At 35.0% G+C, this 17,896-nt stretch overlaps 2 pseudogenes; both read left to right on the top strand.

Annotated features, from left to right (window-relative positions):
• Positions 1–10,164: 10,164 nt before the first annotated feature.
• Positions 10,165–10,999, top strand: LOC149197865 (3-ketoacyl-CoA synthase 10 pseudogene; annotated as a pseudogene).
• Positions 11,000–11,421: 422 nt separating this feature from the next.
• LOC149197864 (3-ketoacyl-CoA synthase 11 pseudogene) lies at positions 11,422–16,398 on the top strand (annotated as a pseudogene).
• Positions 16,399–17,896: the final 1,498 nt, after the last annotated feature.

Genomic DNA, 17,896 nt, shown 5'->3' with positions numbered 1-17,896 from the left:
CTCCTAGGGTTAGGTTTCTGGATGTTTAGGGTTTTCCATTGTTTCTCAATAATAAATAGGTCTTGGAGCCTCATTGTAACACATTTATAGGCATGTAGCCACCGTATCTCTTCTCAGAGATAAGCTACCATCGCCCGAGCTAGTTTATTTCCATTCTGTTTATATACATATTTCAGTATTATAATATTAATGAAATGAAGTGTTATTTCTGTTGCATTTTTGTATTTATGATTATATTTGTAATTTGTTGCATTCCTGTTTAAGTTCTGATCAAAGTTGTGGGATGATAAGGAGCTAGAGGGCAAGAGGAAGGTAACGTATTAGAAGGAGGTGATCAAACCCTCTTGATAATTAGAATTGTCTTTCGATCTCGACCAGTGTTATGAAGAAAATGAACATTTCAAAGATAAGAACTAATTCTCATGAGCTTCGGAGTGAAACTAGGCATTGGTTTATTCCCAAAACACCATGGGATGAAGGAATCTATCACCTTTGTGATACTAAGAGGGTTGAAGATGAAAAACACTTTCTCTTGGATTACCCAGCTCTTACATCTACTCTCATTTTAAAACATTTTCCACACTACCAAACTTCTTGACTTGGTAAGTTAGCAAAACTATAGTGATCTAGGAATATTTCTTTCTCTTTCTTTGATTATAAAAATAAAATATTAAAGAGCCTCAATAAAATATCTTATCTTAAGGTCCAATAGACCACATTGGTCATACTAAATGTTAAAGATGATCATCATAATTTATTTAATTTTATTTTTAAAATTATTTTATATGAAAAATAATAATAACTTTATGCTTTTCTTCCATAGGAAAAAACAACAAACTTTTATTTAATCAAAAGTTGTCACATATTTCAACCATCGACGAAGAGGTTAGCAAGAATATCCCATTAGATAGTAAAAATATGACTCCCAAGGAGAAGAGGACAGTAGATACTCCCCTGTTCCATACAAAATTGAGGGCAATAAAGACTCCCTAGAAAGAACCCCTTCGCAATCTACAAATGAAACATGGAATACAGATAATAGAAAGGAGAAACCTGCATCGCTACCTACAACCCTAAAAGTGAACAACGTGCCCTCAAACAAAAAAGAAGGAACTTGATACAATGATACCACCTATCACAACCAAGGATACCGCACTTTCTACTTATATATTTATATTATAAATTTTTATTAAAAATATGATTTTTATACTTTTCTATTAACTTAAAATTATTGATTAATTTTTTAACGTGATTAATTTATTAAATAGTTTTTTAGCTTGATTCTTTAGGAGATAAAAGATGCACAATGTGACATGGTTAAGATTAAAAGCCATCCAATCTAAAATGCATTAAATTCAAGTATATGATAAATATATATCTTAGTGTATACAGATGGTTGAATATTGTTTGCTGGTGCGTCTCTGAAGTTTTCACCAACGGATATGGCATTGGCTTGCTGGACTGAACATATCTGAGGAAATTTATTGATCGTTATTGGATGATGAATTATGCTCCTACCTCATGAATCAAATTCATAATAAATAACATTTTAAAATTATAAACTATTTAATGGTTAGATCTAAGTTTATATATTGTATTGTATTTAATTATAAATGGGTTTAATAATTAAAAAGATGCGTTTATTATAGATTAATTTTTTTAAATAATTTATATAAGTTTTTATAAATTTTAATAATCAAATTTTTGAAAAACAAAAGGAAACAAATCATCAAATTACTGGTTAAAATGTATAGATTTAGTTTACATAATATTTTCTGGGTTGGGTTGAATATTAAAAGATGTATTTATATGTTATATTGTATTTATAGTATACTATTTGGTGAAGCTATGGTGAATTATTGAGGTATGGATATGGCATTCAAGGATGGATTTTGATGGGAAAATTGCCAATCAAAGGGTGATTTGTCCGTCAAATACAACCAAATTTTTTCATAACTGTCAACATCTTATGTTAAAATGACTAGAACGAGTGTTAGAGTTTCCTAAACTGTCAAAGTTGATAGGTGATTCAGATTTGAAATTCCTACTCTGATGGCATTGACTTGGTGTCGTGAACGTATTCAAAAAAAATATTGATCGCTCTTTTCATTTAATGGACTTTGATAATCATGTTACAGTCGTATGGGCACAATATATGGAAGTAGTCTATGACCACCTATATTCAATACAATTCTAGAAGCCATATCATTTACATAAATCTTCCATGTCAGATCAGATCATTTAATTTTTGGATTGATCTAATAATTAAAAGAGAATTTCTAATAAGCATATACAAGTGATAAAGAGACATTGGTATCATTATTTAATTAAAAATGCATCTCTAATCAAATCTTGTAATCGGTTTAACAAGTGATATTGGCTATAATGACTTTAATTTACCCTTGTTTATCAACAAAAAAATGATAAAATAATCAATATGAATAACATTATTCAACAAAATTAAACTTGTATGTCTCCATGAATAGAATGACTATAACATTGTGCACACACTCAGAGTGTATGTCTCCAACAACTGATGAATAGAATGAATCTAACATTGTGCACACACTCTAATTGTATGTCTCCAACAACTCATGAGTAGAATGAATGTTTCAAATGAAAATAAGCAAGGGTTGATGTTTTATAGTTTTTTTATCTAGAATTTAATTGGTAGGGAAGATTAGCATGGATTGCCATCTCCAAAATTCAAATGTGTGTTCTGGATTGATTTGTACATGATCCAATGGTTGATAAACCCTTGTGCTTTCCTGTGTTTAATTCATGAATTGAGAGGGTTGGTGTGTTTAATACCTTAATTGAAAGGGTTGGTATTATTTATTGCATCCTCTGAACTAATTCCTGAATTGAATGGCGTTATTTAGTGTCTTCAATATGGTTAAACACACATGTAGATATGGCTGAAACACATTTCACTTGTTCTTGTGTAGGTATTACCCAGCAATGGGATGTGTTTCTCTAGTGGAAATCAAGGGATAACTGTTTGATGGGATATGTGTACTCCTAGATATAATTCAATGGAATGTTTTGTAGTGCATTTTGATTTAATTGATAATTCAGAGATGGAGGTAGTTGAGACAGTATGTCTTGTCAAATTGTGATGTTAATGCTTGGCGTTTGACAGTTGTTGATCCAATCAATATATCAGACCATTTTGGACATAATTTAATAAATTATATAACATAATATAAGCTATTTATGTAATTTTTTTATGGTTTATGATGATTTTTTGATGGATGTGTGGGAAGAGTACTATAACAACTACTGGTCCCTGCACAACAATAGAAGCTTCTCCCCTATTGTCCTTGAGTGTTGCATATCTTGAGTTTCAGTTTGCACGGATGAACTGCCACAAATTCTCTATCTTTCTTGAAGTTGTTTATAGGAGTAAATTGACCTGGAGACTTGAATCTTATGATTTTTTTCTGGTATGAGTGCTTGAATCTTCTTTTTGATAATGGAAATGGATTAAGCACCATCAAAAACCCTAGGGCACCCAAAATCTCACCCGAAAATCTATTGTTTTCAAGGCCAATTTACCTCATTTATGGACTATGCGAAGATAAGATGCTTTCTAGAATATGTAGTTATTGTTTTCGACGTGTTTAAGAGGATTGACAAGTTGAAATCTATATGCACTACATTTTTTTTGTGAATTTTAAATATTTAAGGGTGGGCATCATGGGTTAATAAGTAGAAGCAGTTTTTTGTCAACCTTTTAGGTTTGTGCACAATTTTTGTAGAAATTCCCACCTGTAGATCACCTGATAATGCAATATACTAAAGCAAAATACTCGATCTACTTCTACAAACAATTATGCGGAAGCTTAATTGAATTGAGCAACATCAATAAGAACACATATAACTGATATGGAGAAATCAATCACACATAACACAAAAGATATAACCAGGGGAAAGCCAAAGCATAAAACCCCAACTCTGTATTATCATACAAGTGGAAATCTATTCCAAGTTACAAAAAGAATCAGCTCAAAAGCTTTCCTGCTCTCTTTGTAATCAAATAATGAAGCTCATAAAATGTATAGACAAGTATATATACTAATCAAGTCCTCCAAGCTCCTATATCACATAATTCTCTTGGAAATAAATCCTTCTCCATGCAAGGAATATTCACCTAAAATATCCTAGCAACTGATAGTACACTGTCCCACTATCTGAACTCAACTGGGTCTCTGTCTGAACTGACATGCATGAGTTATCCATGAGAGAATATTCAGTTATCTGAAGAACAACAGTTATATGCAAGCATGCATTAACTAACTGAACTTACTTAATTTAAACAAACTGTTTAAATCAAATATAACTGGACTTGACTCAGTTAACTGAGCCAACTAATTACTACTCAAATTAGAACTCATCCTTATCTCTTTAATTGATGGATAAATTCCTCAATTAATAGAGAAATTGTTACATGTCCTCACATAGACTTCATGTTTGATTTTTCACAACTAATTAACTCATGGTGAATTTATTAATTTATTTTCAAACAGTTGTTAAGTTCAAATTCGAATTTTACTTCCTATGTTTAGTCCAGGGACTGACTAAAATAGGAATCCATCTGAAATTCTATTTTTAGAAATTCTATTTTTAGAACTTTCACTTTTCATCCAATATAGCTAAGTTCAACACTGGATGAAACTTCTATTTATAGTAGTGCTATTTTTAGCATTTCTTGTTGCTATCTTCAACACTCCCTCTCAACAAGAAAGGGATTATCAGTAACCCCAATCCTGTCTATATGGAACTCGAACTTGCATTTTGACAATGCCTTTGTCAAAATATCTGCATCCTATTCCTCAGTCAAAACATACAGCAACAACATGATCCTCTTGATCACATAGTCTCGAAGATGATGATACCGGATATCTATGTGCTTGGACCTGTCATGAAAAACTGGATTCTCAGAGAGTTTGATGCAACTCTAATTATCACAGTAGATCATTGTAGGATCCATCCTCTGACCAAACAATCCCACTAGAATCTTCCGCATCCAAATGGCCTCACATGCAGCCTGACTAGTAGCCATGTATTCAGCCTCTGCTAAGCTAAGTGAAATTAATCTCTATTTCCCATTGTACCAGGAAACTACAGCTGAACTAAGGTTGAAGATTCCTCCAGAAGTGCTCTTCCTGTCTGATGGACTCCCTGCCCAATCCACATCTGTGAAGCCCTGAAGCTTCACTCCCTCTGTCCGTTTGTACCACAATCCAAACTGAGATGTGCCTCTGAGGTATCTCAGCACATGCTTCGCTGCCTTCCAAAACAGCTTGGTAGGCTGAACCATAGCTTGACTCAGCTGGTTCACCGCAAAGCATAAGTCGGGTCATGTGTTCACTAGATACATAAGTGAACCCACCAGCTGCCAATAAATAGTAGCAGCTACTACCTCACCTGAAGTAGCATACTCCTTCCTCCAGTTCCCAACTAGAGGAGTCTGCATGGGTTTGCACTTCTCCATATGGAACCGCCTGAGGATCTCATTGGCATACTTTCCTTGAGATACAAAAACTTCTCCATCTCTCTGCCACACCTCCATGCCTAGAAAGTAGTGCATAAGACCCATGTCTTTCATCTCGAACTCTCTTGCAAGGTCCTCCTTGCAAGACTATATCAGCTGATCATCACCTGTCAAAATCAAATCATCGACATAAAGTACAATGATCAATGGCTTACCTTCTACCATGATGTGGTAAAGGTTCGCATCTGCTTCACTCTTGGTGAAGCCCAACCCGGTGAAATAGTTGTCGATCCTGGTGTACCAAGCACGTGGTGCTTGCTTCAGCCCATACAGAGCCCTCTTGAGTCTGCACACATGCGACTCACTGTCGAAGGTTTCAAAACCTTCTGGCTGCTCAATGTACACCTCCTCCTCAATCGTCCCATTGAGGAATGTTGTCTTTACATCCATCTGGTGGATCTTCCACCCCATCTGAGCTGATAGTGCCAATATCGATCTAATCGATGAGTACCTTGCTACAGGAGCAAAAGTCTCATCATAGTTGATCCCCTCGAATTGTGAGAAACCTCGGGCAACAAACCTTGCCTTTTGTTTCTCAACACTACCATCAGCTGCATGCTTTACCTTGTAAATCCATCTGGAACTCACTACTGACTTGTCCAGAGGTCTTGGGACAACATCCCAAACATAGTTCCACATGATGGAGTCATACTCCTCCACCATTGCATCAACCCACATTGGTTGCTGCACTGCCTCCTCGAATGAAGAAGGATTGGAATCTACACACTCCCCAACTGGGGCCATGTAACCAGTGTATCGCTCTGGTGACCTCCTTTGTTTGCACTGAGAAGATGGCTGTCCCACATTCTCCCGTGCATCCTGTATCAACCTATCAGCTTCCCTTGAGCGTTTCCGCCCATCTCTGGAAGAATCAACATTAGTGGATGTCTCCACTCTCGGATCCTCTACATGCGGCTGCTCTGCATAAATATGAGGCTCCTCATCCTTAGGAACCGAAGGTTCCTCATCTGCATGCAACTTGAGCTCCCTCTCAAGTGACACTTGCATGGCTTTCTTCTCATCAAACTTCAGATCCCTAAGTATCACAGTCCTCTGAGTGGAAGGCATGTACACCCGATAGTTGTGAGGTGTATCCGTGTACCCCACAGGTATTCCCAACTCAGTTGTTGGGTCTAGCTTCTTCCTGGCATCTTTGGTCACATGACAGTAAACTGATGATCCAAAGATACGGAAGTGACTTACATCAGGTCGCTTCCCAGAATAGGCCTCCATAGGTGTCTTCATCTCTAGTATATAGTGCGGGCTTCTGTTATGTAAGTATACTGTTGTATTGCATGCCTTAGCCCACAAGTGTAGTGGTAGGCTTTGGTCATGCAACATCACTCGAGCTGCTCCCACAATCAATCTGTTCTTCCTTTCAGCCACCCCATTCTGCTATGGGTTATGGGGTGCCGTCAATTCCTGTTTAATTCCTTCTGAAGCACAAAAGTCCTTAAACTGCTGAGTGACATACTCTCCACCATTGTCACTACGTAAGGATTTTATTTTCTTTCCTGATCCTTTCTCTGCCAAGGCTTTAAACTCAAAAAACCTCAAGAAGGTTTGATCCTTCTTTTTCATAAAGTAGATCCAGTATCTACGAGAAAAATCATCAATAAATGTAACATAGTACTTTTGTTTAGCGGTGGAGGCTGTAGAGAATGGTCCACATACATCAGAGTGAACTCGTTCTAGGATTGATCCAGCTCTACCGTCTCGATCTGAAAAGGAAGATTTCACATACTTACCCAAGGTACAACCTTTGCATGTGCTCGTCTTCTCAAGTTTTCCCTTGGGTAATCCGGTAGAAATCTACTGCATGATCTTCAAGGCTCCATGGTGCAAGTGGCCCAATCTCCTATGCCATAGCTCGCCAACATCTTGGCTCTGCACCATCTCTGCTTTGGAACTCAAAGCAACACAGTCATCTACCTCTAGCTTATAGAGATTCTTGACTCGAATCCCTATTCGCTTTGTCTATCCAGTGCCGATATGCCTTAGGAATACCTTTCCTTTGCTAAAGACTACATCATAGCCTTTATCTTCTAGCAAGGCAATGGACACAAGATTCTTCTTCAAACCTGGAACATAGTGAACATCAGTCAGGGTGAGGGGAGCTCCATGCTCCCTCTGAAACGCAACCGTACCTTCACCTGAGACACAGTACTTTCCATCATCGCTCATCTCGATCCACATCTGGAGATCCTTCTCCTCTGAGGTACTGAAGAGATTCTTGTCACCTGACATGTGGAAAGAGGCTCCACTGTCTAGGTACCAAACACATCCCATCATGGATGAAACCATGCATGTGATAAGAGAGAAATCTAGCTCAAACTGTGAGGCAAGTGCATCACCATCAGATCCCTTTGAGGAACCCTTCTTGGATTTCTTCTATGTACAATTAGTAGCATAATGGCCCACTTCATGACAATGAAATCATCTCACATTTGATTTGTCAAACTTCTTCCCACCATGGGAAGAATTGGATTTGGATTGGGATGCCTTCCCTTTCCCTTCCTTGCCTTACTCGCTAAGACTAGATTTTCCTCATCATCTTGTTTCGATGAGGATCCATCTGTGGTGCTTCTTCGTATCTCCTCATGCATCAAATCTGACCAAAGTCTGTCCCAATCTGGTAGTTTTTCTCTTCCATTAACCGAGTCCTGGTAGCTATGCTAGCTCTTAGGAAGACTAAGAAGTGCAAGAATCACCATGTCATCATCAGCAATTGTGATCCCCACACTTCCAAGCTCATCCCTGCAGGTGGTGAGATTGTTCAAGAATGTAGAGATTGTATCGCCCTTTTCACACTTGATTTTTCGAAGCTTGTCTTTTAGTGCCAGCTTCCTCTGATCATTTCTATTCTGATATAGATCTTTCAATGTTTTCCACATTGAAAACAGATTCTCCTTCCCATGGAGACTCGAGAATATGTGATCTCAAACTCCCTCCAAAAGGATTCTCCTAGCTCTAGCCACACACTTCTTCCATTCCGCCAATTGAGTAGCATCAGTCGGCTTGGGGACATCTTGATCAATGAAATCCTTTAGACTGTTATCTTCTAATACTGCCTCCATGCGATCCTTCCAGGCTATATAATTTGAACTGCCATCAAGGGCATATTCAAGTCTTAAACCACTGAACGCCATAGGTGAAATAGAGATGTGATAAGAACTCGAATTCTATATTCAGGAATCACAAACTTCAAACTTCTCCTCTTCTTGTATAATGTTCTTCCTTGATCACCTGTGCTCTGATACCATGTAGAAATTCCCACTTGTAGATCACCTGATAATGCAATATAATAAAGAAAAATACTTGATCTACTTCTACAAACAATTATGCAGAAGCTTAATCAAATTGAGCAACATCAATAAGAACACATATAACTGATATGGACAAATAAATCACACATAACATAGAAGATATAACCAGGGGAAAGCCAAAGCATAAAACCCCAACTCTGTATTATCATACAAGTGGAAATCTATTCCAAGTTACAAAAAGAATAAGCTCAAAAAACACATATTTCATTAAAATTGGAAATATTTTATTACAAGGACATCAACAAAATTTAGTTTTTTGGTTAATTTGAAATTCTAGATCCACTATTTAATTCCAAATTTAATGAAATATGTGTTAAAAGCTTTCCTGCTCTCTCTGTAATCAGATAATGAAACTCATAGACTGTATAGACAAGTATATATACTAATCAAGTCCTCCAAGCTCCTATATCATGTAATTCTCTTGGAAATAAATCCTTCTCCATGCAAGGAATATTCACCTAAAATATCCTAGCAAATGATAGTACATTGTCCCACTATCTGAACTCAACTGGGTCTCTCTCTAAACTGGCATGCATGAGTTATCCATGAGAAAATATCCAGTTATCTAAAGAACAACAGTTATATGCAAGCATGCTTTAACTAACTGAACTTACTTAATTTAAACAAACTGTTTAAATCAAATATAACTAGACTTGACTCAGTTAACTGAGCCAACTAATTACTACTCAGATTAGAACTCATCCTTATCTCTTTAACTGATGGATAAATTCCTCAATTAATAGAGAAACTGTTGCATGTCCTCACATAGACTTCATGTTTGATTTTTCACAACTAATTAACTCATGGTGAATTAATTAATTTATTTTCAGACAACTTTTAAGTTCAAATTCGAATTTTACTTCCTATGTTTAGTCCAGGGACTGACTAAAATAGGAATCCATCTGAAATGCTATTTTTAGCACTTGCACTTTTCATCCAATATAGCTAAGTTCAACACTGGATGAAACTGCTATTTATAGCAGTGCTATTTTTAGCATTTCTTGTTGCTATCTTCAACAAGTTTGAACTTTGAAACTAGTAGCGTTGTATTGGTTCATTATACTCGGAAGTTCAGAGGTGTGTTTTGAATCTCGAAGCATTGTAATGATTCATTGCACTTGTAGATTTAATCCATTTTGAGATAGTATATTGATCCTGGTAGCAAATCTTTATCCTTCATTTTTGTAAGTGCATGAAGCATGTTTAGGTTCCTATAATTTTTTTGGACATTGGTTTTTCATTCAAATAATTTATTTTTTTGGTTATCGTATGCATTAAAAAATGGTGAAGGAAGAGTCACTCCTTTCTACATAAATAGTGGTAAGAGGAGTAGAGAGAGTTGGTCCTAATGCAGGATTCCAGACATTCTCCATCAGAGTTTGTAGAAAATTTCCTAACTTCTTACATTCTATAAATCTGAGGCATGTCAAGTTAGGGTATCATTACCTGATTAGTGATGCTCTCTATTTATTAGCCATACCTATTCTCTTGCTAATAGTTAGCGTAGAAGTAAACATCCTAGGAAAGTATGATTTATGGATCTTATGGGAACATCCCATGGTTTACTTAATTAGAATTCTATCCATATATGGGATTATAGGTTTTATTCTTATTGTTAGCTTTGTCTCCAGTAGAAGGCCCATTTATGTGTAGATGTTTCTTGTTATAAGCCCTTTGATGAATTTGGGGTAACCAAAGAGTATTTCATGGAGCACTCTAAGAAATCTAGCCTATTTGATGATGGAAGCTTGAGGTTTCAAGAGAAAATATTAGAGAAATCCGGGCTTGGAGAATGCATGTACTTTCCGGGAGTTATTTTGGCTTCCCCACCTCGCTTCACAGTGAAGGAATCTCGTGCAGAAGCAGAGATGGTGATGTTTGGATCTCTGGATGAGGTCTTTGATAAATGTAAATCAGGCCAAAGGATATTAATATCCTAGTAGTGAACTGCAACTTGTTTAATTCAACTCCATATCTTATTGCCTTGATTGTCAACCATTACAAGATGAGAGAAAATATTATGAGCTTCAACCTTGGGGGAATGGGCTACAGTGCAAGAATCATAGCGGTGGATATGGCCAAAGACATGTTGAAATTGCAACAAGAGAAAAGATAGAAGAAGAAAAAAATATGTTAAAGAATCACAACAATGTTATTAATGTAATTAATTAAGTAAATTTAATTTTACATTCAGTCAGTTTTGTAACTATAGGAAGTTACAGAACGAATTTGTCCATATTAAAATGTTGATTTTCGGAGAGGATTTATGTAACTTGGAGAGTTGCATTTTTTTCTTGATTTTAATGTTATAATACCTTTTGTTGTTGGGTTCTTAAAACTATCTCAGAAAACTGTTTAAATTGTTGAATGAAAATTAGAGTAGGGTTTGAATTTTTTTTTAAAGGAAACCCTAGTTAAAGAAACTAGATGAAAGAAAAGGCATAATTAAAAAGGGAGAATCCCTAATTGGAGGAATTGATAGAATTTTATCATTAATAAATTTATTTGAAAGAACCCGTATAGATAGAAATGGCAAAAATGACTAATGCTAAGTTTGAGGTGGAGAAGCTCACTGACAAGAATAATTTAACATTGTGGAAACTGAAAGTAAGGGATTTGTTGGTGCAACAAGGGTTGCAAAAAGCTTTAGACAGGGTTAGAAAGAAACCTGTTGACATGATAGATTTGGATGGGGAGGGCTTGTATGCTCAAGCTATCAGTACCATCAGATTGTGCTTGGCAAATGAAGTTTTCTTCAACATTGTTGAAGAAACTTTAGCATCAAGTTTGTGGGTAAAATTGGAAACACTATATATGACCAAATATTTAACCAACAGAATTTATCTGAAGAGGAAACTATATAGCCTTCGGATGAAGGAGGGTACTAAAATTGCAGAACACTTAAATGTTTTTAATAGACTTATTTTCCAATTGTCAGATATCGAAGTTAAATTTTAGGAAGAAGACAAAGCTATTACCTTGTTGTGTTCCTTGCATGAGTTTCGGGATCACTTTTTGACTTCTATCAGTTTGAGCACAACCGAATCTTTGGAATTTGATTCTATTGTGGGAGCTATGTTATCTAAATAAGTACAGAGGAAGTCCAACATTGAAACTTCCACACTAGAAGCCATGGTAGCAAGAAGTCGGTCCAAGGAAAGAGGGGAGAAAGAAAGAAATTATTCCATATCAAAATCAAAAGGAAAGAAGTGTAAAGCTAAATGTTGGTAAAAAAACAAAATAGGGCAGCTCAAGAAATATTGTTGGAAAAGAAAGGAGTCCGTTGAAAACCCAAAGAAGGAAGCAAATCAAGTTGAGTCAGGTATGATTGATGAAGTTTTATCTGTTGAATTAGGTATGGTAGATGAAGCTTTACCTGTTTGCAATGTCTCTTAGAATTATGAAAATTGGTTGTTAGATTCTGGTGCTTCTCATCACATGAGTCTGCACAAAAATTGGTTCACTTCATATCAAGCTGTGAATGGTAGTTATGTGTTTATGGGTAATAATGTATCTTTTTAGATTGTTGGAATGAGAAATGTTAGAATTAAAATGTATGATGATACAGTTAGAACATTAACTAATGTTAGACATGTACCAGATTTGAGAAAGAATTTTATTTCTTTGGGAGTATTGGACTCGGAAGGTTACAAGTTTACAAGTCAAAATGGAGTGATAAAAGTTTCAAAGGGCGCTCTAGTTATTATGAAGGAAAAGAAGATTGGAAATATTTACAGACTCAAAGGAAGTGCTTAGGTCAGTGAGGCAACGAATGTATCTGAGAAGGAAAAATAAGATACTCGCCTATGGCATCAACGACTGGGTCACATGAGCAAGAAGGGTCTTCAAGTACTAATGAATTGCAAATTGCTTCCTAATTTGAAATCCTTGAGGTTGGATTTTTGTAAACATTGTGTATATGGAAAACAATGTAAACATAAATTTAAAACTAGAAGTCATAATAGTAAATAAATTTTATACTATATTCTTTCTAATCTTTGGGGACCATCTCCTAGTATATCTTATGGAGGTGCATTATACTTCGTAACATTTATTTATGATTTCTCCAGGAAAGTCTGGGTCTATATGATGAAAATAAAAGTTGATGTATTTAATGTTTTTAAATAATTTAAAGCTATGGTGGAAAAGAAAATAGGAAAATCAATTATATGTTTAAGAACTCACAATGGTGGTGAATTTACTTCCTTATAATTTAAATAATATTGTAAGGATGAAGATATTGTTAGACATAAAATTGTTTTCTATACTCCTTAGCAAAATGGCATTGTTGAATGTATGAATCAAACTCTTATGGAAAGAGTCAGAAGCATGATCAACAATTCTAACCTGCAGAAAGAGTTGTGGGTAGAAGTAGTATCTACTGCTTGTTATTTGGTAAATAGGTCACCTTCAATTTTCATTAATTGTAAAATTTATAAAGAAGCTTGGTTGGGTCAATCTTGTGATTATTCACATTTAAGGATTTTTGGTTGTGATGCCCATGGTCTTGTTCCAAAGAGACAACGTTCAAAGTTAGACCCAAAAGAAATATGTTATGACTTTGTTGCGTATGACTATGCGGTGAAAGGATATAGGTTGTGGCATCCTTCTTCACGTAAGATATTCATTAGTAGAGATGTAACATTTGATGAATCTTCTCTTCTAAAATCAGATGTTGCAAACGTTGAACATGAACAGGTATCGAAGAATCAACAAATTCAATGGGAGGATAAACCTTTTTAGGAAATTTGAAAGGAATGAGAGACTTTTGAAGAAAAAAGTGAAGAAGATGCAATGGAAATTGGAGAAGTTCAAGAACCAGTTGAGCAACCAATCACTCTAATAAGGTCTACAAGTGAAAGAAGAACACCCAAAAGGTATGAATATTATGTTTCATCTATTTCATTGATTGCTGAAGATGGGGAACCTTCTTATTATCAGGAAGCAGTGGATGATGTAGATAGCAAAAAGTGGAAAAAGGCTATGAACGAAGAAATGGATTCTTTAGCCAAGAACAAAACCTGTGATCTTGTAGAACTTCCTGAAGGGAGAAGTGTTGTTGGGTGAAAATGGGTCTTCAAATTGAAGCGAAATGTTGATGGAAGTATCGAAAGGTATAAGGTGAGGTTTGTAGAAAAAGGGCATTCTCAGGTTGAAGGTATTGATTTTCATGAGATATTTTCACTAGTCATAAAACTTGTTTCTATTTGTACTATGTTAGCACTAACTGCATTACTTGACCTTGAGTTAGAACACTTAGATGTTAAAACATCTTTTCTTCACGGAGATTTGGATGAAGAGATTTATATGCAACAACTAGAAGGTTTTGTACAAGGTTGCAATAGAATATTAGTTTACAAGCTAAGGAAAACATTGTATGGCTTGAGGAAGTCTCCCAGGAAATGGTACAAGAAGTTTGACTCCTTCATGGTCAGCCAAAAATTTACTAGAACATGGAAGATATCAACAGGTTAAAGGATCAACATTCTAGGACATTTGGTATGAAGGATCTTGGAGTGGAAAAACATATCTTGGGCATGGAGATACACAGAGAAAAAAAAATGGAAAGTTCTAGTTATCACAACAGAAATATGTGGAGAAAGTACTTGAAAAGTTTGATATGAACAATGTGAAACCTGTTAATGTTCCATTAGCTTCCCATTTTAAGCTTTCTTTGGTTTTGAGTCCTAGAATTGATGAAGAAAAGAAGTATATGTCTCATGTACCATATGCAAATGTAGTATGCAACTCAATGTATGTGATGGTATCTACAAGACCTGACATTTCACATGTAGTTGGAGTCATCAGCAGTTCATGGTGAATCCATGAGAAGAACATTGGCGAGCAGTGAAATGGGTGCTTCGGTATTTGAGAGGCATAAGTGACCATTTCATCATCTTTAATGGTAGTGATGGTTCAGTATGTGGATATGTGGATGATGATTATGTAGGTGATTTGGACAAGATGAGATCTACTACGGGATATGTATTTACTCTTACAGGTGGAGAAATTAGTTGGATGTCAAAGCTTCAAGAAACAATTTCTTTCTCTACTACTGAAGTAGAGTATATAGCTGCTTCAGATGCTTGTAAAGAGGAAATGTGGTTGAAAGGTCTACTTGATGAGATTGGAAGGACACAAGAGAAAGTGAATGTATTCTGTGACAATCAGAGTGTTATTCATTTGGCTACAAATCTAGCTTATCACAACAAGACTAAGCACATTGATGTAAGGTACCATTTTGTAAGACATGTGATCAATGGCGGTAAAGTAGCTCTCAAGAAGGTCCATACACAAGAGAATCGTGCATACATATTCACGAAGCCAGTTTTAGTAGAGAAGATGCGATGGTGTTTGGCTTCTCTTGGCTTCCAGAAGAGATGATGAATGAGCATGGGCAAGGAATCGTGCATACATATTCATGAAGTCAATTTCAATAGAGAAGTTGCTATGGTGTTTGGATTCTCTTGGCTTGTAGAAGAGATGATGAATGGGCATGGGAAAGCGATTAGGAAAATTGTTGTCAAGGTGGAGATTATTAAAAATATGAGAACAACTAATGTAAATAATATAATTATCTAGGAAAATCTATTTTACCATTTAGTCAATTTTTATAATGAAAGGAAGTTATGTAACAAAATAGCCCATATTAATTTGTGATAGCCCGAGAGGTTGTATGTAACGTGGAGAGTCATTTTGAGAAATATGTATTCCAATCCCTTTCCTTGTGGAGATTTTCTTGACACACTATCAGGGTTTTACCAAGTAACTCCTTGTGTTAACTTGTGTGATTTTAGTTTCTCATTTTATGAATTTATTTCTTGTTTTGAATGTTAGATGACTCTAAAATCATACAAAATACAGGATCAGATGACAAAATATAGAAGAAGAGAAAAATACGAGTTGTTCCACATGGTTAGAACTCATACAAGATCAGATGACAAAAGTTACGAGTGCGTTTTTCAAGAGGAGGATGGTGACAACAAAATGGGCCTCACTCTAACCAAAGAACTCATGGAAGTTGCAGGTGATGCACTCAAAGCGAATATAAAAACTTTGGGTCCCCTGGTTCTTCATTTATTAGAACAAAATCTCTTCTTGGCTTCCTTGTTTTGTCGCAAAATTTTGAGAATGGACATGAAACCCTGCATCCCCGACTTTAAATTAGTAGCTCAACATTTCTATATGTACATAGGAGGTCGAGTTGTGCTTGATGCACTGTAGAGGAATTTATCTTTTAGTGAATGCAACAAGGCGCCTTCTCAGATGACCCTTCATAGGTTCGGAAATACATCCAGCAGTATGTTGTGGTATGATCTTGCATACCTTGAAGCGAAGGAGGGAAACAAGAAAGGCGACATAGTATGGTAGGTTGATTTTGGCTCAGGATTCAAGTGTAACAACGCATTTTGGAAAGCTCTAAGGACTATCAAAATGGCCTCTAAAAATATATGGTTGGACTGTATTGATCACTACCTAGTAGAAATCCCTGATTTCGAGAAGATCAAAAATTGAAAGCAAGAAAGTAAATCATATTGCTAACTGCAAACTGATTTATCATTTATGTATTTTTTCCATCACTCTTTGGTTGTGTATTTTCAATAAAAAACCTTGATGAGAAAATTTGTTCGAACCAAGTTATAAAAAGACGACTTTGCTGACTTGTAAAGGGCCATAAACAATTGGGTAATATTTGTACTTTGCTTGTTCGTAATAGATTGCTCAAGGTATATTTTTACTTTTTATTTTTCAAATGAGTAATGCATAAGTTATTTGCAAATTTTGATTAGTTTTGGATAATTTTGCGAGGTTGGTTTATTATTTGTTTATAATAAATTAGTTAGAATTATTATGTTTGAAGTTTTATATTTATTAAATTTTAAGTTTAATTTATTTGCAAATTTTGATTAGTTTTGGATAATTTTGCAAGGTTGGTTTGTTATTTCTGTATAATAAACTAGTTAGATAAGGCTGAAGTTTATATTTATTAAATTTTGAATTTAGATTTATTTTAAATTTAAATTTATCTAGTTATAAGATAGATTAAAGTTTTTTTTTGAGTTAAAATTTAAATAAAAATTTACACTTGTATCATTGTCAAAATCAACATATCTTGTTTGATTTCACATGCATATTCATGCCATTAATGATCCATCTAGTCCATGTTCGTTATATCTTTCAGTCCCATCGGATAAGACCTATAAATGGGAACTCCTTCCTCCAAATAGATGAACATGGTCTAAAGTGTTATAACTTTTTATTTTCAATAAATTTTATAACAAAGTGTTGTTATGGCAATATTAAAAAAATCATCACAACGACTGATTCAACTGAATTTATATCATCCTTGAATGAAGCCAATCAACTTTAAAATAATATTGAAGATGAATACACCACTATGTCAACTTCGTATGAAACTAGACAATATGCAGATAATTAAATAAGAAAATAAACTTCTAAAAAATCTTGAAGTTAGACTTACCACTTATCCAATGTAAACTCCATCAATTTGATCTGAAACTCACACAATATGTAAACATTGAGATAAGCCAATAAACTTTAAAAGAATCTTGAATATGGACTTACCATTAATCGAATGTAAAATAAAAGAACATAAAATTAATGCTCTCCAACCCACTATAGTAGAGATGTTGTAATGTCATGCTTAACATTTTGACTAGGTCAACATAAAATAAAATAAACAAAAAAAACATAAATTAATAATTAAATCAACCCCTATCTATTTTAATTCTAGATCTAAGAAGCATAAAGAGAGATAAAATCTATTTTCTCTAAAGCGGTTTGCATCTCAACAAATTTAATCTCTCTCGTCACATATCCAAAAGTTATGTAAACATTTTTACTTGGTCAAATTATATAAAAACAAAAATTATCCAGATGTTTTTGTTTTTGTTTTTTTTTGGTTTTTAGTACAAAAAAAGCTTGATTGTATTTACTAGAAAATAAAATACATCTGATATAGTCTGATATGTGCTATAACACCAAAACCTAT

Source organism: Pinus tabuliformis, chromosome 2_2 (assembly GCF_031772625.1).
Source record: "Pinus tabuliformis cultivar Carrire ecotype Pingquan chromosome 2_2, CPIR1, whole genome shotgun sequence".
Classification (NCBI taxonomy): domain Eukaryota; kingdom Viridiplantae; phylum Streptophyta; class Pinopsida; order Pinales; family Pinaceae; genus Pinus; species Pinus tabuliformis.
Note: the sequence above shows the minus strand (reverse complement) of the source record. Positions and strands in the feature narration are given on the sequence as shown.